This window comes from Odontomachus brunneus, unplaced genomic scaffold, assembly GCF_010583005.1.
Source record: "Odontomachus brunneus isolate Ranch 3 - 2012 unplaced genomic scaffold, Obru_v1 Obru_scaffold_190, whole genome shotgun sequence".
NCBI lineage: Eukaryota > Metazoa > Arthropoda > Insecta > Hymenoptera > Formicidae > Odontomachus > Odontomachus brunneus.
In genome coordinates, this window is record NW_022639640.1 from 138,184 (window position 1) to 162,027 (window position 23,844).

Below are 23,844 nucleotides of genomic sequence, written 5' to 3' on the forward strand. Positions count from 1 at the left end.
TATACCCAACTAAATTTGCTCTTGCAGATATTGTTAAAATGCTGTAAATTCTATACGTACCACAGACAATTTTTTAACTGATAAAAAAGCTGATAAATTTTAACTGTGACATTTAGAATTTTAGCTTGTTCAGCAAGAGTTTTTTTTAGTGCAGGTAAGAAGTTTAACTGCAATATTGATTGCAAAAAAAATTAGGTTTCTTTCTGAAATAGCTAAGAGAGAGTCTCCAATGACTAAGGTGATGGCAATAATTGGATGTTTCATCCGATAAGTATGCATGATGTTTGTTTCAAGATTATTTTGTTATTCCAAAATACTAAATGTATTCTCATTACGTTGCCGAGAGACGGAAAAATTCCGTTCCGAACGTGCCATAATTGTGCGTCTTTCGAGGGAAATCCGCACGATTGTTCCTTTTGGCGAGCGTCCTCTTTCTTATGGACGACCGCTCGACACGCTCGACCTTACGAGAGGCATCACGAGTGCGCACTTCACATTTTGCAAGCTCGGTGTGTTGCGCGACTGCCGTGGCCCCTCGTAACGCAGTCGGAAGGTGCTACAAACGTGCCGGAATAAGGTCAATATTCGGGGTCGAAGGAAGGAAAGACTTCCGTTTGAGTGAAAATAACGCGAGGGTCCTCTCCCTCTTCCTGTTTTCTCTTTTTTTTTATATTTAAAACGTTTGTTTCACACGATAACGGATACGCGTGACATACCACGGCGATTTCGAAACGCGACTCGGTGTATTTAAAGCTCCTCTACTCAGAGTTAGGGCAAAGTATAATTCCTAATTAGTCTGCATTTTGTCCGCCATTTTGAGAAATAATATAAGTGAAAGTGAAAGAGAGAGAGAGAGAGAGAGAGAGAAACTCTAGTAGAAATGAGGGAGAAACTGTAATATCTAGAGTTCCTCAAGTCAGAGTTTGGATACCGTCCGCCATATATAAGGAGAAAGTGAATGATGAATGAGAGAGAAACTAACGTGCTTTTTCATCTCAATCTTAGGATAAAGTTGTCTTATTGATCTGTAAAACTCATTAGTTTTATGCTATGTAGCTATGTTATTTTGTATGCGATAGACTTAAGATTGAAATGAAGAAGCACGCTGTAGTTTCTCTCTCACTCACTCACTTTCTCCCTACAAATGGCGGACGGTGTCCTAACTCTGATTTGAGGAACTCCAGATGTACTCCTTGCGCCAAACTATTTTGGGAAAATTAGCTTCACGAGCGTGTGCATCCTCTCGCGACACTCCGTTCCGCCCACCCGTCTCCTCTCCCTCTCGCACCGGTGCATTTTCGTGCACGTCGGTAGATACGATCACGACGCAGGAAGTGGTTCGTTTGCACGGTCAATCGTCCGAAACGCGTCGGACCTAACGATCGATCTCCTGCGGACGTCGCGTGCCGTTTCCCGGGAGTGTCATGGCCAGAAACGGCGTCGATCCTCGACATTGTCCCGGCCGGGGACGTAAGGGTGAGCCGAAATAGCGTACGCCGACGTTGATCTACGGCCAATAAATTACCGAAAGAATCGCGCTCCGCATCGGGCGACGAGCGCCATAGCACGATCATATCGAGAACAGATGAAAGAGGACGTTCAATCACAGCAGTTTCCGCGGGGCGCGGAAAGCACGGCGTATTTAGAGTTGCTATAATACGGAGTTCTTTTATTTTTTATTGACTTGGATAAAATATGGCGGAGCCAGTAAGCTGAGAGAAAATTATAGTTGCTTTCGGTGTCAATTATAGTCTCTTGTAATTTTAACCATAAAAATAATTATAAAAACCATTGTTTTAGTAAGTGTTATTAGAAAGATGTTTTTTCTAATTATTTTTGTGGTTAAAATCACCAAAAAGTACAAGTGACGCCGAAAGTAACTATAATTTTTTCTCAATGCGCCACGATTCTTTACGTATACGTGTATGTGTATGTACTATTATACAAAAGTATAAAAAATATAAAAATAAAGAAACAAACTCGTCTTTTTAACAGTTGTTATTTGCTGAAAATACAAATTTATATATTGGAATTTAATAATAAACATATTATATATAATTTCTTCACACACACATACACAATGCTGTAGTCTTAGTTTCACCGTTGAACACTTTCTTTCCGCTGCTCATATTCAATAGGAAACATTACATTAAAAAACCTTTCTTACTTCTATTTGTGCAATTTGAAACAACGGCCAGACATTTTCTACAAAATTCATATATTTTTTTCATAAACACACAGAGAAAATAATAGGATAAATAGTCTCAGTGTTCTCTTAAAGTGAATCAGTGAATAGTCAGTTATACGTATAACACTGAGCACTTTCAGTGCAACACTTATAACTGCGAATCAGTATATATTCACTGTTTTCAGTAATGTTTCACTTATTCATTTTAAGAGAGTATAGATGTATTACTTACGTGATGTGAATCAACTTTCCTTAGAAAACCGCGTCGCGGGCGGTAAAACCGTAAAAACGTATCGATCGTACAACACCACTCGTCCGTTCGTGTCATTTTCGCAATTACACGTTCCAAAAGTGAATGAACTTCGCGTACTCCGCGCCAAGTCCGTAACGCACTCGTGAAATCCCCGCATTGCGGAGCAGATAAATATACAATACTGTTTCTATACATGCGAGTGGCCGAACTCCGGCGAAAGTCACATCGCGCGCACAATTTGTCGGATAGAATGTACATTGGCGGGAATCCAGGCGATGCGGTTCAAGTGGATACGAACATGATTTACTTCGGCGCACGGTATTCGCGATATATTCCGAACGAGCTTGGAGAACACCCCATTATAAACATAATCCACTTACAAACAGCGCGTCCATCGCGCGTCTACTCCGCGCGCACGATCATCCCGCGAAGTAGCGGCTGCGATAACTTCGACTGCGGAGTTCGCGACGAATGCGAGGACGCCGCTTTACACGAAGCAGATAGATTCGTAGAATAAACTGCGTACTTTTACGGCTGATGACAAGGACAAAGGTGTGCTAAGTCAAGTGCTTCTTCTGTCTCACAGTACTCCGTGTTAATAATCGTTATTTGAAGCTTGTCTCTAGTGAAACATTCGTATCTAAGTTTAGAACTAAACGGGACTAAATAGGACAAAGAAATTTTTAAACTGTGTTAAATCGTTTGGAAAATTTCCAAAATTGGTATTTTTCCGGGACATTAAATAAAAAAGAAAGGAAAAGTTATGTAATATTTTCCAATTAAAGACGTTCGACATCACAACACAAAAAAAGAACTAGACAGAATTTCAACTATCTCACGGAGAAAACTACTATGGTTGCTATACACATATTCTATGGCTAGAGAAAATTTATGGGATTTCAAGTGAAATAGATGTGGTATTAAAAGTTACTGTTATTACATACTCATCTATATATAGTTCTTCTGATTATAATGTTCAGTTAATATATCCTCATATACATAGTTGTCTCAACTAAAGAAATATTGCTGTGTCTCTATTCTGGTCTGCAGAATAAATATTATGGTTGAGAAATCTATAGAGTTTGGTTGCATCATGTAGCATTGAGAGTACTGCTTAAACACATATGGATAGGCAGTAAAGAAGTGTGCCACTTCTAGAACACTATGGTTGCTATAATTGCTACAATCATCTTGTACACATGGGCGAAAACTAACATTAACATTTTGTTATAGCTACCATATGTATATTAATATTTTTATACATTATATGTATATTAATATTTTTATATTTTATATTAATATTTTGTTATGGCAAGCGATAGTGTTTTCTCCGTGCTTAATGTTCTTGAAATTTAAAACAATGACAGAGTATGGTCAAACCTTGTATTGATATTTTTATTAATTTATTTAAAAAAAACTTCTTATATTTTGGTTATCTAAACCAGAACTTCTTATTAACGACTTGAAGCCTCCTTTCCCTCGTCCACATCGGCGTTGATAACGACGTATTACTCGTTAAGCACTATGGTGCATTAAGGCGCCGGTGTACACAGCCAGCTCTGGGCGATAATTAAAAGCGGAGCAATTCCCGGTATCCGCGCTTACTCGTAAGCCCTGGCGCGGATCTCCTCGTTATACTAATCATTACAATCCGGCCGTGAACCGCGGTGCGGGGTAGAAACGCGAAGACGGAATGGCGAGAAACAGTGAAAGACGACTGGGAAGTGGATGGAGAATCTTGCGGGCGGATGATAGAGATGAGAGAGAGAGAGAGGAGAGGGGGAGGGAGAGCTTTTCCTACGACTGATGGACGATAATAGGCTTCGCGTTGCTTTCTACGTATGCGTATATACGAGCATTACAGCAATGTCTCATTTTCAAAGTCGACCGCGTAAGCCATAAAGGTTCACGATCTCGGCCGAGTTGATTACACGTTCGCTTTTAATTAAAATATGAGCGGCATTATTCGCTCTCGTTCGACACGTGTCGTCGGCGTCGGCTTTACGCAGGCGCGCGCGCGCGACTAAGCCGCACTTTCGTCAAAATCGTAAAGTTTAATTCGACATTCCGGCTGGAATACAGCTGAGACGAGAGGAGATCAAGAAGCAAATCGTGTGTAAGATTCACGCCGGGAGGAAATAGATGCAGCTCACTGCGGTTGCACTCAAAACACACACCTGTCCCTACGCGGGTCAGAGCTGGATGCCGAAGGATACGCACAGGTGCAGCTGTCGGCAATAATATTGTCGCCAAGCCGTGATGCATCATTTTATCGTGCCGCCTACGACACCATTAACTTTATAGCGGTAGAGCGTGCCCGCAGGCATGCAAACGCCTCGACTTCCATTACCGGCATGATACGCCGACTATTAAACAGAAATACCTGCCATCATCTCGCCCGTCGGTGCCCGCTGGCCTAGTCTGTGGGAATCCGGTCGGCCACGGGTTTCCCCTTATCCACCGAGCTTGAACATCGCGTTATCCTCGCTTCGCGGTGTTGACAACGATTTTACATTGATTTTAAAATCAATGTAAAATCGACGGTGTACCTCCAGTTCCGCGGAAATCTTAACATCGATACTTACTAAAAGTTTTCGACCAGCCACATATGTATCTAAAGTTAGTTCTCATGCCTACTGAATAATCTAGAAATTGGAACGTGTTCTCTAGGTTAACGATAAGAAACGCATAGCTAGAAACGAATGATTGATTGGAAATATCTAATAACTATAGATCTACCGAATAATAGGGTATGCGCGGAACTGAGTGTCAACATCGTCATTCTATCTTTTTCCTTCCCTCTGATTATCACTGCATTACTTATATCCACCTAATGAGTCCGTCGATTGCTTAATTGTATTACAACTTGATTGAGTCGATAGTAATAACAGATATAAGAGTATAAGTAAATGCGAGATTCGACACGTCGCGATAAGCACAGGTTATGTATACCGAGAAAGGAGGAGATTATTTCCCAATAATATATTTACGATACGCCCCGACGATCGTATTTCACCATTTTCTCGTCATTTCTCGGTACACTGAAAAAAAAGATTACGACGATTTGGTAATAATTGTCCAGCCTGTGTTATAGGTACCTATAACATAGGCTGGATAATTATTACCAAATCGTCGTAATCTTTTTTTTCAGTGTATACATAACCTGTGCTTCTAGCGATGTAACGGGCCGGCGGCTTTTACACTTTTTATTACTATCGACTCAGTCAAGGAGTAATAGAATTAGATGGTTATTGGACTTTTTCGGAAATTAGAATTTCAATAATAACCGTTAGTTAACGGTGCACTGAAAAAAAAAGTTTGGTAATACTTACCAAGTGCGTTTTACCATACCATTTGGTAAATAGTAACCAATATGGTAAATATTACCAAATGTTTGGTAATAATTATAAAATTAGTAACATTCACTTTTATATAATAATATTCATCTCTTATATTTAGTTGATACTATTTCACTAAATGTAGTAATTATAATACAGGCTGGATAATTATTACCAGAAATTTTTCTCAGTGTGAGGATATTCGCGATGCTGAGCCTCAAGTTCGAAATTGAGCAATTTTTCTATCATTGTGATTAATTAAGAAAATATTTTCAGATCTGGTAGAGCTTGCGATTACAGCGGAAAAGCTGTTGCATTCCCACACGCAAAAAAAGATCTGCTACATATGGACAACTAAATATAATTTGCTGTATCACTTTTTCTTTGCTGCAGGAGCCAATTTTCTTGCTACGATAACAAGAAAATAGGTTTCTGCAGCAAAGAAAAAGTAGCTAACACAGCGAATTATATTGAACTGTCCATATGTAGCAAATTAATTTGTTGCTGCAGCAAATTATTTTTTCCGTGCAGCATACGGACATAATATGGGAGATTTAGATTCGGGCGGATTGGCGCAAAAAGATAAATTCACGTGTGTGCTTACTATACTCTTCTATTTAATATTTCCTACTCTTAATATTATCCGCGAAGTCAACTTTAGATTTCGATATAATCAGTAGATAAATAATATATAGAAAACGATAATCGCACATCATCGAGGGATGCGTGATAAATGATCAAATATAATATAACGTAAAATATCGCACGCGATATTATAACATGGAATATGTACAGACGTAAAATAGTGAAATATATTGTGTAATAAAATTTTGACAGTGACTGTACAGCTCAGCGCGCCGAAGGTCGCGCGACCTTCAATAAACACACACACATAGGTACGCGCCGCGCTTCCCGCTAGTACAGTGTGCGGCGTCTAAGTGAGCGCCTCGGACCACCGCGCCGCGCTCTATCTCTTTGTTAAATTAATTGGAAATTTCGTAAGATAACGATCGCGTAACTTCGTGAGCGCGATCGTCATACTGGGGTCATCGTGAACACTGCGAGCATTCTAAAATTTAAGGATGATTATCGTACCCTCTATTTTCATATATTTTATATAAAATATATAATATAAAAAGATATAATTTATTAATAATAAAATTTATTAATAATAAAATTTTGACATTTCCATCTCGAGTTTTTGTCATGAGTAAGTTCGAAATCGAATAGTTTCCTTATTATTATGACTAATAATTTTTTTCGTATTATATATGAAATATATAATATAAAAATATAATTTATAATAAAATTTTAATATTTCCATATCGAGTTTTTATCATAAGTAAATTCAAAATCGAATAGTTTCTTTATAATTGTGATTAATAATTTTTTTCATATATATGAAATATATAATATAAAAATATAATTTATAATAACATTTTGACATTTCCATATCGAGTTTTTGTGATGAGTAAATGCGAAATTGAGTAGTTTCTTTATAATTGTTATTAATAATTTTTTTCATATTATATATGAAATATATAATATAAAAATATAATTTGTAATAAAATTTTGACACTTCCATATCGAGTTTTTGTCATGAGTAAATTCGAAATCAAATAGTTTCTTTATAATTGTTATTAATAATTTTTTTCATATTATATATGAAATATATAATATAAAAATATAATTTGTAATAAAATTTTGACACTTCCATATCGAGTTTTTGTCATGAGTAAATTCGAAATCAAATAGTTTCTTTATAATTGTTATTAATAATTTTTTTCATATTATATATGAAATATATAATATAAAAATATAATTTGTAATAAAATTTTGACACTTCCATATCGAGTTTTTGTCATGAGTAAATTCGAAATCAAATAGTTTCTTTATAATTGTTATTAATAATTTTTTTCATATTATATATGAAATGTATAAAACATAAAAATATAATTTATAATAAAATTGTAACATTTCCATATCGAGAGCTTTTGTCATGAGTAAATTCGAAATCGAGTAGTTTCTTTATAATTGTGATCAATAATTTTTTTCATATTATATATGAAATATATAATATAAAAATATAATTTATAATAAAATTTTAACATTTCCATATCGAGCTTTTATGATAAGTAAGTTCGAAATCGAGTAGTTTCTTTATAATTGTGACTAATTGAGAAAATATTTTCTGTTTCAGATTTGGTAGAGCTTACAGCCGTGGCGAAGGTATCTGTGATGTCGGTGGTTGCGGATGCAGTACCGAAGGACTCGGTTCGGGCAAAGCAGAGTCGGCTCGAAGGTGTGTACACATTCCCTGTATTTCTTTATTTAACTCTTTGCAATCGGAAGTCAAGATATAATTTTCGAAATAAAAATCGTCGAATTACAATCGCAAAGAGCTAACCCACTCATATACGCGCACTGATCCGTTGAATAGTAGACAATTGACACTAATCAACAACTGTATTTTTCTGTTACAGAATCGAAAGCAGATGGTGGCCGATCTCTTGCTACGGTGAGTGAGAAAAATTAATGGTGATAAATACACCATTTATAGGTGTTGGGCATGTGTAAAACTCAACAAATCAATGCGATTTACTTTGATTGTAGATTTCTGTCTATGTCTTTTTGTACGAAATATACTGCTTAAAACAAGTAAAGAATCACTTCAAATGTCTGTATCTATAAGAACACTTATAAAGGTGTTTTTTCTTATTTAATTAAAGCTGTAGAATGATTCAACGCAGCTATTAGCACAGTGTGATTCTTTGATTGGTTTTTGCAATATATAACGCGCATCAGAATTGCGCCATTAGTCGCGGATTTGCGACTACTTCACTTGCATAGCTAGATTTCGTGGTCGCGAAATTATTTCTTTTCCAAATCTCTTCTACATATATTTACGTCGCGACTTGATTTCGATTCGATATCGTAGAGATGAATTTTGCTACAACAAAATAACTCGATGAGCGAATTTCATATATTTGTTTTGTTCGTAGTATAATGGAGACGCGCAGATCTCGTGATAGTCGAAAGGAATTTTGTTTTTAATTTTTTATATAGAGTTCCCTACGCGAGATACGATACTACCGAGTATCAGTATTTTTTCATATAAATAATACGACAATCGTGAGAGTAGAGCCAAAGTTTTTTTCTGTGTTTACGCGCGCGCAGTTTCGTTATTATGGAGAAACTTTAAGTGATTACGACCATATTTTTCTCGTTTGCGCGCTTTCTAGTCTATCGTTTTCTCATGCTCACATTCGAGTTTGCGATCACGTCGTTAGGGAAATAGGAAGTTTATTAAATCCGCGAGAATATTCCGGAGATATTCCGGAAGCCAACTTCGCAGAGTATATTGCGGAGTAGTCTTTGCGCAATGTCGCAGAGAAATTCTCGCACAAATGTTGCGAGGCCATTGTGCGTGAAAATTTCACGCTACTTGTGCGATTCTTCCCCTACATATCGCGTTGATGGATTTCGCGATCAGTTTGTAACTCGAGTCGCGTTTATTTCACTTGCGGATTTTAGTTTCATGGTTCTCGTTCTCAATTTTTTATGCGCGATATAACCCGTCTGGAACAAGTTCGATAGTATTATTAATAAATTCGCTACGCATATTTATCGTTTTTCTTTTTAAAATCAAGCTTCTTCCGCAACAAGAACTCCGTTTGTTGACAAAGTATTAACGTTCGTAACGTGAGACGCGATACCTTGTTTTTTCCCAAGTTTTCCATTAAAAGCGTTACGATCTACGGTTGGCGTTTGTTTACACGCGATTGGTGACCTATAAATATATTTTCTAAATAACACCGGAATTCAATCACGCATTTTTCGTTGAGTCGCTAAACGTCGTTTAAATGATCGCGAGTGAAATGTGCAATGAAGAGAGTGAAGAGAAATCGACGTGAGACGGCAAGGCACATTTAGGAGGTTGGATGCTAGACAGACACGATGGGGACATTTCATCCACGAACAGGACATCGCGGGATATCAACGCGAAATGGTGAGCGTGCAATTATGAAAGCTCATGAAGCTTCAATATTATTATACTGAGAAAAAAAATGTTTGGTACTTATAATTATAATCATATAGAAAAATGGTAAAGCTTTTTTTATTAAATTTTTTTATTACATTTTATTACACTATAGTTAATAACAATATATAATATTTAGACCAACCATTTTTTTTCTCAGTTTACGTAGTGCATGCAGTGTTTAGATGTAAATTGCATTGATTTTTGAGTCGTCATTTTCTACAAATTTAAATATGTGAAAACTCTATTTATATGTCTCTATTTATACATGAAAAATGACTGAATTGTTGCGTTATTTATAACTATATCTCCTTGGTCAGGTTTTAATATCTCATAACACCTACCAACATACTAAATATTATTGTTAGACTTTTATTATACCAATCGCGCATGTCATATCTTAATCAATCAATAGAAATGCTGAAGTACTATTCAAACTAGACATTTTATAAGAATATATTAACGAAACATTGGTAGAATCTTTCCAATATTGATGTTTCATTTCGCGTTTCAATTCCTTATTCGTGTAAAACGTATTGCAAAATATTCCTCGATATGTTTCGTGAGGATAATAGCTCGATGTTTCTGCACTTTCAATTAACCTCCATGACGACGATTCGTCGGTTCTTTCGGGTGCTGAATTGCATGATTACCAGAGATTAATTCGAGTCTGAGTCTATCCGGGTAGAAATTTAAAACGAAGCCTGAAAAGGGCCTATACAGTTTTTCCCACTTCTGTCTAGACACTGTAAAGACAAACCCACCTAAGCTTATTCACGAAATTCCATTCCGAATTTGCTTTTCTTGACCATATTTAAGCCCAACGAAGGCAAGCCTATGTTGGGGTATCCTTGTCAGTGCCTACTCAGGACCTATTTACGAAATTTCATTCCGAATTTGTCTGTTTTAGCCATACCTAAGCCTTTGATACTTTTATCTTAATACACTTTTAAAATATATCAGTGATATTTCTAATTAAATCATTAAAAGTACTATTTTACTAGCAATCAGTGAGTATTCATTGATTTTCAGTAAAAACATTCCCATTTCACTACTCCATCTTATTCCTCATCGAATTTGATTTGTGTAAATGAGATTTCACTGCAAAATTTGTAATACACAAAATTGATGTACGCTACACTAAACTAACTCTCTAACTTTATGTGTTTGTGACATTGGAATTAACAGTTTCCATGCGCTTTGACTGTAATAACACTTTGTGTTCAAATTGCATCAACAATAAGAATAGTCGCTACTAATTTTTAGCGACATTTTACTGATTGCAATGCTATATTTATAAATGAACCATCAACATTTATTAATATAGCATATTAATATAGCATATTAATATAGTATTTCAGTGAAGAATGCAGTGATTGTATTTTAGGTAACATGAGTTATTTCAGATAGCACAGTGTTAGTTAGAATTGAATCAATTATCTAAAAGAGATCAATTATCCGTATGATTCCGTAACGTTTCATGGATATTTAAAGGACACTATCTCCACCGCGTTTATGTGCCATTTTGACCGCGCTCGATTCTTTATGCCGTCACGTCCGAATCAGTCGAGAAGCCTCTCATCTGCTTGCCGCGTTCGAGGATTTGCGGGCCGTTGGTTAGCACACGGGTGATAGCTTTAGACTTTCGACATTCGGGCCGGGTTGATTAAGCTCTCGGCAAGGTGACGGTGTCACAAGAGGAACGCCCAGAGGTTGTCATCGTATGCGAACTCGTTCCTCCGCCCGCTCGTCCGTCCTTCTTCTTCTCAACGCCGGTTCGTTACGCTCCGAGTTTAATCATCGTCGCGACGCGCGTTAGAAATTTCTCTCTGTGTGTGTGTACGCGCGAACGTGTATGTGCGCACGTATTTCGACAGAAACGGCTTGTGGATGATTAGCTTCCTCGAAACGAAGATACACTATACCTAGCCGTTGCTGGGTCTTTGTCGGTGCCGTTGCTGATTTCGTCTTTTCAGCCATTGCCTTCTCAGTGCCGACCCGCCGAGCAATAACGAACGCAATATTGAAAGCACGCGAACGATTTGCAATCATCTTCAAAAATATTTCATTCGGACAGATTTGACGTGCCAAACTAGTTCTTTGATTCGCACGTCAGAAAAGTCGTTTCGCGCGCTTTCTCCTCCGTAATAATCGCGAAGAGCGCGAGCGGGGACGCCATCTTCGCCTAAATAATAGAGGTCTGACCCATACATATTTATGGCTACTTCGCTTCGGCATGCAGAGGCAGGAAGGGACAAGGGCAAATAGAAAAACATTCACGCGGATCAACGTTCTTGCCGCGTCGCGTCGGCGTGGCGAGAGGGGAGACAGAGAAAGTGGAAGATCAGTGTATGCAAGGAATCGTATAATTTACCGTGCTAAAATATTAAAGGTAGAAGACTGCCGGCGTCCCCAAGGGTATCGACACCCCCTAACCTCGGAAACTCGGGGAACGTAACGGTACCTGCGAGGCTACCTTAAAAATTCACGAGTCGAGGCCACCGCGGCGCTTTTTATCTCATCAAATAGTAAAGCTGGGCCGTTGGACCGTTAGGAGACTGGATCTTCGTCCGACTCCTGATCACGCGCCGTGTATACACTGTCAAGGTGCAAGAGGGAAGAAGTTAAAACGCCTTATTATTCTCTAGCTGGATAATTTACAAAAGTTTTTGCGCGTTCGTCGAAATCTCTCTCTCTTTTTCTTCTTTTCTCTCTCTCTCTCTCTCTCTCTCTCTCTCTCTCTCTCTGTCTCTGCTTCTCTCTCTGTCTCTTCCGCCCTTCTCTATTTGATTCGCCCACCTAGTACGTTCCGTGGAAAGACAAGATAGAAAAACGCACGATAGCGACGATAGAGATGTGAGCAGTATACGAAGAGAGAATGCACTCGTGATAAATTCATGAATAACGTACGATCGAGATACCGTCGTCACATTGTCTCTTTCGCGCCAGCTGATGTCTACATTTGGATTCGCAGTCGTGTCAGGTGATAACCTTTGTTACGCATAAAATTTTCGCAAACCGGCCCGACATTTCAGCAGGACGAAAAGTGCCTTTCGTTGTCGATCGGCGCCGTAAGTCACTTTTTCCTAATGGAAGCCGTCACTCCGCACCTTTTCGCCCTCTCGCGGCCTCGCACGGCTGCAGACGCGCGCGGAGAACGTTGGAAGGGACGGGGGGGATGGGGAAGGAGTGAGAGAGCCTGGGATTCAATCTGCATTCAATATTGATTCCAATCCGATATCGTGGATTTCCATTTTTGTGATTTACTTCTTACGCCGACGGCAACGGCACTATCTGTACTGCGAAAGAGGGTGTTTTTCGAGGGTCAACCCCAATGCATACCGATGTCGCGTCGTCATCGATCAAATTTCGCGCGATAAATAATCCTGTCTTCGCGATGATACACCCGACTCTCTCGATCGCGCGATGCGAGGCGCGTCGCTGCTTGAGCGATCGACCGTTGCACAGAGGTAGAAAGAGAGAGAGAGAGAGAGAGAGAGAGAGAGAGAGAGAGAACGGAAAGCTTTTCGGTTATTCGTATCAATTACGGCGAGTCAATGAGCTAGAAGGAATTCCTTAACGACCAAAGTTCCAGCACGTCGGGAAGTTCAGAGAAGACGTAGTAGCTCCCGTCCGAAGATAAGAAATTCTCGATCTGATTTCCACCGTCGCGGCGTGGACTCGCGTAATATGCTTTGTTAAATCGCTCGGAATCCCCGTCTCACGATAAGTCGATAGTCCCTCACGTTCATACGCACTCTCGTCGTGTTATATTAATATTTATTTCTCATCGTGCGCCACCGCCGGACGTTTACACGAGAACTCGTTTGTTACGCGATTTTACAACCGCGCGAATAATATCCTCATTAGCTTAAAAGAGCATTCGCTGTAAGAGAGGTAAGTCCAAACATAAAAACTCCTTTGAGCAATTTAGAATCGTTCGCGCGGTTCTCTCGTCGTTATGCCGTGGAGTGTATTTGAGCACCGCGTCCGTGTATTTGTTCGTCTTTTTTTTTCGCGGGCGTTTTAATGGCAGTCTGGAACGAAGCATTTACACGACGACGACGACGACGACGACGACAAGGACGACGGCGGAGGGTCTGTATGGCTATTTAAACACTTTCACCATAAATTCGCGAGAGGGTACTCCACAGTCTCGCTCGCGCCGTGCAACGCCTAACCCCCCTCCCCTCCCCACTCACGGCGCGACAGGAGTTTTGTTCTGCCTCTTTTTACCGTTAACCACGTGCGCGTATCATACCTTTTCTTGCGCGACTCGTGATTCGCGTAACAAAAACAAACTAGCGAGCGAGGAATAGCGAGGGAACAACCAGGCGCGGCTAATACGGCGATTAAGAGCGATGAATCTATGTGGAACTCGGGCGCTGCAAGGAAAATAAGTTTTTCGACAATATAACAGCAGAAAATACAAAATGATCTAGTGCCGTTTAACTTGATTAAAGTCACATCAACGCACTGGCTATCGGGAGAAAGCCTCGTGTAAGTTTGTCCCGGGCAGAAAAAAGCCGATAATCGAGTGAGAATAGACGAGCTTTGCGTAGCGAAGTAGGTGATAATAGCGTGGACGGAACCGCGTGGACGACGTCGGCGGTCGCGGAGGTGGCGACGAAGATCGAAGAGGAAGTACTGTTGACAGTCACTTCGTCGGGTAATAGGGCAGTTTCGTAGTCTGCAATTACCAGCGTCGTTGGGGAACACCATCTGGGGCGAGTCCGGTAGCGAGCTCCGGCGAGGATCCTTCTGTTTACAATTTCGTTGTTTGCTCGAGGACTAAAGAAGGGTTTTCCACCTCAGACGTAGACTAAGAACGGAAAGAGAGAGAGAGAGACTGCTGACACGTTTCGGTACCTCGAGATGGAGTTTCCTTCGCGCCTCTTCCGTTCTTTCATCTATTTCACCTTGCATCTTCGCTATCCGCTTGAAAACTTTTCTCTTCTTCCAATTTCCGCGAACGTGTCGACGGACAAACCGACGACGTGACGCAACGCGAAAAGAGAGAATCGCGCGGGTGACCCGACATCGCGGCCGCATTCGTTTTGTACGCTTTCGTATTAATTCCATCTTTCGTAGTTTTGGTATGTAATGAGCAATGAGGATAGAATGGCGCTATCAGCGCGAGAGTAAGCGAACGCAGCTTTTGCGATCTCTGTCTTGTTGCACATCTTGGGCCGAAAAGAGTACGGGAGGGCCTCGATATTAGTGTAATGAACGCGAAGAAACGAATTATCCGTTCGAAAGTTTCGCGCGATTTATATTTGATGAAAAAATATTACATTAAGCGAAGGGAGCCCCGTCGCGTTGGCCCGAGGGCAAATTCATTTCTGGTACACGCGAAGTCGCCGCTGCGCGAGAAAGGCAGGGCAGAGAGAAGAGAAGTGAAGGGAAAAATCAAGAAAATGGGAAGTGTATACGGCGACGAGTCGGAAAATCGAGAAACAAGAGATCCCGCGCGGAAGTTCGAAAATTTTTCATCTCGTGCTGTTCGCGTTGTCCTTCGCCTCTTCGAGAGTGTACTTCCGCTTGATTACAGGAGAAACTGATTTATAAAGGTGCGTTTGCGAGAGACTCTGAGGAAACTGCAACCATTCGGTAATCAGCTTGCGAATTCGTCGGTAAGACAGAGAGAGATAGATAGGTAGAGAGAGAAAGAGAGAGAGAGAGAGATATCGCGTACGAGTAATATACGAGGGAGAGATATGTAGCCTCTGTGCAAGAAAGCCTTGTAATTAATTTCTCGTCGAAGCGAGAGCTTGGAAGACGATACTCGTGCTTAACACCACTTTCAGCGCGTCACCTGTAAATATACCGGCGTATAATACAATTTACCGGCTTGTCGATAAGGTTACAATGTGTATACGACGCGCGCGCACTATTTATGTACTTCACAAGAACCGCTGGTACGCGATAATCGGCTTTAGATGGCCCCAGAAGGGAAAGTATGACGCACTCTTGGACATGTGTATAAAGAGATAGAAAGAGAGGGAGAGTCGAGAAATAGTACGCGGATGATAAAAATATCCCCCTGTTCGGCGGGGATACTTACGTGAAACAACACTGGCGTAGCGAGACCGTATCCGGCAACACTCGCTGAGAATAACGTTACAGTTCGCCTAATTATAAATTTCATTCCGCGGATATCTCGGCTCCTGCATTCTTCCAATACCGTGCCGCGTTGCGTCGCGTCGGAATAACGCGTTTTGTCGAGAGAGAGAGCCTGTTTCGCGCGCTTTTCTCGACGTTGTAAATTCGAAATTCACAAAGGTCGAGGCATTATGAGAAACGTCATGCTCAACCTCGCGGATCTCGCCGATGTAAGTTCGGCGGCGGAGGCGGGCAGGCGAGGGTAGTCTCGTCAAACTGAAATTTCGCTAGAGTCTTATACCGAATTCATCGTCGCAATAAACCCCGTGTCGTAGGGGTGAATGCCAGTTGAGAGGGCTGGGGGATAAGGGAAAGCGAGAAGTTCGAGGGGGCGTAGAAATTCCCCGACGAAGACGAGGCCGGGAGTTATGGATACACGTATACAGTATGGCCCGCTGCTAAATGTATATTTAATACCATCATTTTAGCAAGCAACACACAGAGGCGGCCGTTTATATTTCAGATGTCGGCGGAATTGTTTACGGCCGCGCGGTCGACGCGTGCGCTTAAGACTCGCCTACAATACGCGAAGCTTGGCGTAAAAGTTAAAGTAAACAATAAAAATAACTTATTATACTTGCTTGTGCAAGTTTATACTGTAACTCTCTTGTACCGGAAATATTTCTCGTCCTGTGTTTCGCGTCCTGTGTGCAAGAACCATAATGTTACTCTACTTGAACGCGTTCGCGTGAACGCATATATTCATTCGAGGGGTGGTAAGTTAGGAAGAAGTGGGGAGTGCTCTGATTAGCGCAATCTAGGCATCGCCTCTACAGCACTCCACTCGTAGTATCACACGCGATCATTCGTCAATTTCCTTTAATTAATAACTAAAAATTTTAGGTGGTTGTTCGCATAATAGTAAAGCAATTTCTTGTTTAGTTTGATCTAACACGAAATGAGTACACGTTATCGTCAGATAACCTATATAGAAATCTTTCTACAAACTTTTCGTTATATTTTTTAACTTCTTCAAGTTCAGTTATAAAGATATAGAAATGTTCCTTATTTTGTTAACATATACAGTATATACGATCTGCAAAACTTTTGTATCTAGTAAATATTTATACCAACTGATAGCTCGAGATATTAATTTTACAATTTTCTATCGTTTTCGTCACATAATGAGCAATGTATTATTGCACGTGCTTTCAGTGTGTGAAAGCACCTGTAATTCTGTGTAATAAATACGACGTAAACTTTGTAGAAGAAATCAGTATTTTGTCGGAAAAATTTTCAAATACGGCATCCCCTTAAAAGGAATACTCTCGAAGTTAGTAAAGAAGTTAGAGTATAGACATGAGCGAAATAAATGATTTTTTATTTCTTACTCCAACTTACTCCAAACTTACTCTGCGTATTCTAGACGAGCCTTTCCACGTATATTCACGCGCGCTAACTCGCTCATATTGTGTGCCTGTGTGCGTGCATTGGAATGTCAAGTATCTTTTCTCATCTTCGACTTTCCTCTCGGGTTCTTTCGTATGGGAAAGCGGCCGAACCACCGCGGCGTTCATCTCATCCGCGATTTTACAACCCGTGTAAATCCCGCGGAGGGTTTCTTAATGCTTTAGTACCGTCAAGCAAAATCGGCCGGCGTGTCCATCGGTCCTGGCCAATCTCTCGTTGCCGATGTGTGCGGGACGATTTTCGCGTGCGTCGACTATCGAATAGTATCGTTGCGGGCGATCGCGTCGGAGAGACGTAGGATCCCTCTTCTCGTCTCGGATTGGACGTTGCTTTATTGGACGTAGCGGTGGTTTATAGATTCCGATTTTCTTGGCGAGGTCCGCGTTTGACTTTTACTTCCTTCACCTTACCACTCGCGCGTACGCTTCCTGTTCCTCCTATCGCCTCCTGCTTCCCTCCCTCCTCCTCTTATCGACTGCCGCATGCTTTATTCACGGCGCGGCCGAGCTCATCTCGGCTGAGCATCCAACGTCGGAATTCGTTACGCGATCGACGATGGACGACTTCTTTTTCGCGCTGCTCCGATCGATACGCCCGACTGCCGCTTCTCTTTCGGGATCGACCAGACGATTTCGCCTTATCGTAACGCTACGCCGCCGCCGTAAGCCGCCAGAGGCTCTTCGCCGACCTCTTCGAACCCGCGAACCCTGAGTGCCTCGACGAAGATGTAACGTGCAAAAAAATATAAGTAAGCACGAGCAAGGCCGGTCTTATCGTTCGGTGCACGTCCCCGAAGACGATGATAAAGATACAGAGATTGCACAGGCCGCGAGTCGGTGGAAACGAAATTACCTGCTTTCTAGGTTACAGCTGCAGGTCGCTGAGCACTTATTTCTTACCGTCAAACGTGAATCTATTAGGAAGTTATTTTTTTTTCCTATACGTAGTATATTATATAGGTGTCGTTCTGGGTCTAGGTGTCTGATTGTTTGTGTGATTTGAAACAACCACAATATTCTTTTAGATCTTAATTGAAGAAAGAAAACTTGGATATATCTTAGACTTATCGACTATTTCCTACACGAAGAGAATTTTATAGCAAAAATTAGATTTGTAACTGAGGAATATAGATTGACATTCTGCAGTAATTTATTATATTTTCATTTTATACGTGATGTTTATATTTTAAGATTGCATTGTAGAATCTAAAATGTGTTATTAAACTATTGGCTATGTTGCTAGCGAAATTTATTATTTCTTAATAAGATAAATTTTGTTAATAGTTGACTCTTACATAATTAAAAATATATTAAGTTTGAAATTGAATTGAATTGTTTATATGAGGGAAATCATACTCTATATCTCTTCTATATTCTCGTCGTGTAACAAAACGATATAGATAATTATTTAAGAGGAAAGTCAGCGTGTGTAAGTTGTGTATTCTGACAATGCGAGATAGCTTAAAAAGTATTTAGGGATCAATGTGACGCACGTATGTGAAGAGCGCATTTGTAGTATCGTTATAAAAAAAAAAGAGAAAAAACTGATATTTTGACGACAAATATTTCTCGCTGCTCTTTAAAGTGGTGCACGGCCGGATCGAAACTGAAGTACTCGAACTCGTGTTCAAAATTTGCTCCCACACATTAATTCAGCAAATTCCATTGAAATTGCATGGAGAGTCCCGAGGTACGTACTCGAGATACATACCTCGATATATCATCCGCGATATAAAACCTCCTCTCTTCTCGAAATAATCGTAAACACTCGGGACCGTGAATTTCGCGTCCGAAAGTGCTCATTAATTACATCGACCTGTTTTGCTTGTCGTGGCTTAAAATGCCACGGGGGACGTGCGACTCTCATTTCGCGTGTATTCTTCGGGCGTCACACAGGACTGTTCCTTTGTAGAAGAGACGCAAGCTTAAAGCCTCCCGGTCGTCTATTCGAGCCACGTACTATAACTCGTCTGGAACGCGTGCGGTCCCTCAGGGCGGACGCACGAACTCGAAACGTTTCTTCCCCTTATGAAATTGTAACAGAGGCGAGATTAGCATGAGGCATTGTCTCCGCGGCGAAGAGTGGGTTCACGTTGTAGCGACCTTATCGGGATCGAGCCGTCCATCCGAATTTCCATTCTCACTTTCGTTGCCGAAAATACGCCGTTTTAAATGCACATTTTAAATCCCGTCGAACGCGATCTCCTCCTCGCTCCTGCGCCGTTCTGGCGTGCGGCTAAGTTTGGGAGTTATTGGCAAAATGGAAATTGGCGGAATAGTGGAAACGGAATCCGCGCGATTCCAGATTGCTCCGAATTTAGCGAGACGTGAAATTAATTGTTGCGAGACTAAGGAAACGCACCGCGCAAACGATGACGTTCCTTGGAGAGAATTCTGATCCGATAGTCTGATGTGTGTAAATTTTGCAGCAGTTGAAGTAAATCATGAAATTCAGCAACGTTCAAGCCCTTATGATTGATCAGATTGCAACTCGCACATCAGACCGCAATTCAGATGTCTTTATCGCACAGAATGGCGAAATAGAAATTCGAAAGAAATACGAGAGGAATTATCAAAATTTGCTCGAAACAATAAATCATGTGAAATGTAATATGAAAATCTGAGTGTAACTTTTAGTAAGTTTGTTGTTGCATTGATACAAAAAAAAAATTACGTTATTGTACGATAAATTTAATAATTACAATACAATTAATTATCAATACAATTAATTATATCTCACTTCATAATAATTAGAATTCCTCAACGTAGTTATAACAAACCACAATGACTCCTGATTGGTCCGCATCCAGTCCGCCATTTTTGGTGGTGATGTGAGACAGAAATGAAAGAGGAGCTATAAGATTGAAATGAAACACATTGCAGTCTCTCTCATTCACCCACTCACTTGCTCCCTGCAAATGGCGGACTGTGTCTTGAGGAACTTGAGTGATAATCATGAAAGTCTATCTGGGCCTTTGCGCGTATTTCAAACTTAACTGCACGATCGTATTTTTCACTCGTATCGGTCCCTCGCTCGGTCGCGTTTCCCTTCTTCAACGCGCCCGGCCGACTTATGGTATACATAACTAACACCTTCGAGCCGATCCGACCCTATTCGGCATTGTATCTCTCCCCTTAGCATTCGCAGCGATCCGCGCTCTCGCTCCTGGCAGCCGGACGATCAGCATGCATATATGTAAAATGCAAAATTGTATCATTCTACGCTCGCGCGGTATTCTTTCTTATGTCTTCCTCACCTCGCGTCCACGTTTCTCGCTTTCCGGCTCAGTCCCCGCGCTAACATCCCCCACAGCAGCGAAATGCTCTGGGGGCTTTACCGCAGGGAACGGAGGAAGGCACGAGGGTCGCGGCCGGGGGTGGAGGAGGCCAGCTGAGAGGACGGTTTCAGGCCGACCTGCTCGAACTGGGTTGACGTTTTACGGCCACGTGGCGTTACGAGCAAAATTCCATGCCCGTTAATTCTCAATGGGATCAAACTCCGCGGCAACGATGACGCGCGCACGCCAGACTCGCGATGCGATTTCGTTGCAACATTTCGTTGCAATCCAGCCGAGCGTTCATATCGAGAGATGCGGAGAATCGGCCAGCGATAAAATATGCCGCGAACGAACCCAGCGAGATTCCCCGTTTACGTTATTTACGAATGTTCCTCTTGCTGGCGATGCGCACATTGGCTCATGCGGGCGATCGCCATTTCGCAGGATCGAAAACGCGAGTTTGTTACGGTGTAATCGCGCGTACGAGTTATCCGTTGCCGCTGACCGCCCCGGCCGGTCCGCTCGAGTTATTTTGCGCTGTTGTGTCCGCGTTTGCGAGCGCACGGCAGCAAACTGCGTTACTATCGTTGGCATATTTTCGAGCAAGTTGCCCGGCGGTGACCCAGCATGCGGCACGTAAGTTACGCCCGTGCAAACTCTATATCGCTCCGTGGCGAACGTTTTGGAGTAACTTGGCCGAGACGGTCCGTCCGTGCTGAATAACTCGCGCGTGTACATCAATTCGCTCCGTGTACCTATATAATGATCACGAACGACCCGGCGAAACGCCCGCAGGCGAGAAATAACTATCTGCTGCGCTTCGACGTTTTCACATCCCCAGTCTCTCTCTCTCTCTCTCTCTCTCTCTCTGTCTGTCTTCCCTCTGTGTCCACTGACCGCATTGTCGTCCACGTTAAAATTAGTTTGAGCGCCGTCACAATCGCCGCATCTGGCTGGAAGGCCAACGAGAAACGACAGGATGGCCGGGTGAGGGTGAGGGCAAGGACGACGGGGCGAGGGTGGGGCAGATGCTCGTTCTTCTCGTCTGTTCGGGGCGGTTTTTCGCTCCGCGACAGGTGGTGGGACCAGCGATACGAATATAATTGCGTTTTCGAATCGTCGTCCGTCTGTTTACCCCCCTCAGTAAAGCGTCGTTTCGCATCGCTGTTTTTGTCACTCCTGCCGATGCGTTCGAGAAATAATTTTTTCCCCCGTTTCTCATGGGGAAAGCGAGCCGCACCGAACACAACGTTTCAGTTTCAATAAAGCGGCTGTGAACGAGTAAAGAGTATTTGTTGAAAAAACTCGCGCCGAAATAAAAAGCGGAAAGGAAAGACAGGAAATCGTGTACGTATCGGCTACTTCTGGTCTTAACATTTGCTCTCGGAAGAAACGTGCTCGCGTAATACCCGTTCACCGTGTAGAGACGTAGGAGTATATAGAGATATTGGAGATTATGGAGAGAAAGAGAGAGAGAGGCAGAACAAGCTTCTTTCCGATAAAACATTCCGTTGAGTACACCATACATATATATCGGACGCTCCAAGTGTTTCGTTACACTATTTAAGCGTCCTTCAGCTCTTTCACGAAGGTAACCGCCGGTTTTGTCGAGCGGTAGAAACCGACGCTGTAAAATCGTGCCGCGCGCGCGATAACGCGCGGAAACTCGAACACCAGCGTCGAAGTACCAGATACGAAACTTCTTGCCGCGAGCTGTAGGTCGAGAGCGCGGGGGTGGCCGCGGGGAGGTGGAGGAACAGCTAGACGGGAAGAGAGCTCGGCGATTTTCCAATCGAGCCGCAGGGCGTTCGTTGTCTCTCCGAGGGGAACAAATCGACGAACAACGTCGACGATCGGATTTCGCCGCCGATCGAAGTCGGCCGAATGAACGGAATCGTAGATAGGTGGCCGTCGTCGCCGCCGCCAGCCAACTAGGTAGATGCAGGCGGCTCGACGCGCCTTGTCGCGGCCGGGGAAAGGGTTAAAAAGCAATTTTCCCTCTCCGACCGGACGAGCTGACCGACAGTTGACCGCGTTCTCGATGTAGAGGCGTCGCACGAGCGAAACCACGACCGAGCAATTTCAATTCAATCTCCGCGGCTTGCCCAAAAATGCGTGCGTTTGCACGCGCGAGCGCACATAAGGACATAAAATGAATAAAGGCTCGTCTACAGTAGGTAGAGCAAACTTAGCGTATGAAGTAAGAGTGAAAGTAAAAAATAGAGCTAATTTATTTCACTTACATATATGTCTAAACTTTAGCTCTGTTACATTGAAAGTATAACATTTATTTGACAGAAAGACTTTTGACACAAGGGAGCTGATGTATAGGCGTAAACGAAATAAATTACTTTTATTTTTTACTTCTCTTACTCTTTGTGCCAAGCTACTCCTTAAAGGTTCATCTACAGTGAGATTGACAGTAATATTATTATTAAGAATAATCGACTGTAAGTTGATCAATTTACTCATCGCTTACGTCTTACTGCCTATTGCCAATCCCATTGTAGACAGACCTTTAAGGGCCGCTGTTCGAATGTATGATGAGAGCATGCTTCTGCAGATTATCGGTCCCGAAAATGGAGTGATTTTCAAAAGTACAATCGGTATATTCTTCACTGAGTATATTCGCTTCATTGGAATTTAACAATTTGGTTGGTTGGTAAGATTCAGTTATAGTCAGCTCAGGATTAGCAGATTCAGGTTATAAGTATAGCATTGATATACTTCGCGGACACAGAGTGTCATTGCTGTTAATTCCATCGTCACAAATGCAACAAGTTGGATTTGGTTTAATGAATTTGTGTATTACAGATTTTGCGGTGAAATTGTACTTCTATTGTTGAAAATCAGTGAGAAATAAGACGTAGTAGTGAAAGTGTTTCTATCGCAAAAATCCGTAAAAATTCACTGATTGTCGATGAAACAATCTCTCCTCTGTTCTCTTATTGATGGCAAAATGTCCTCTTATTGATTCAATCCGAAATATTTTTACTGATGCTCTCTAAGCGAGGGTAAAACGCGGCGGCGTATGCTTTTTGTAGCGCACTCTGACGCTTGGAAACGCGTCCAAGATTGTTAGTATCTCCGTTCATACAATACGCAAATGCACTTTGGCGAGCTTTTAAATCGGACCCCGCACTCTCGCCCGGCGAGGGTGCGCGTGTGAAAAAATCA

The 23,844-nt window shown here is 41.8% G+C and overlaps 1 protein-coding gene across 4 annotated transcripts in view; it reads right to left on the minus strand.

Annotated features, from left to right (window-relative positions):
- The window catches only part of LOC116851767 (semaphorin-2A), a 486,860-nt gene that overhangs the window by 22,149 nt on the left and 440,867 nt on the right, over positions 1 to 23,844 (minus strand). The gene's annotated exons all lie outside the window — the stretch shown is intronic.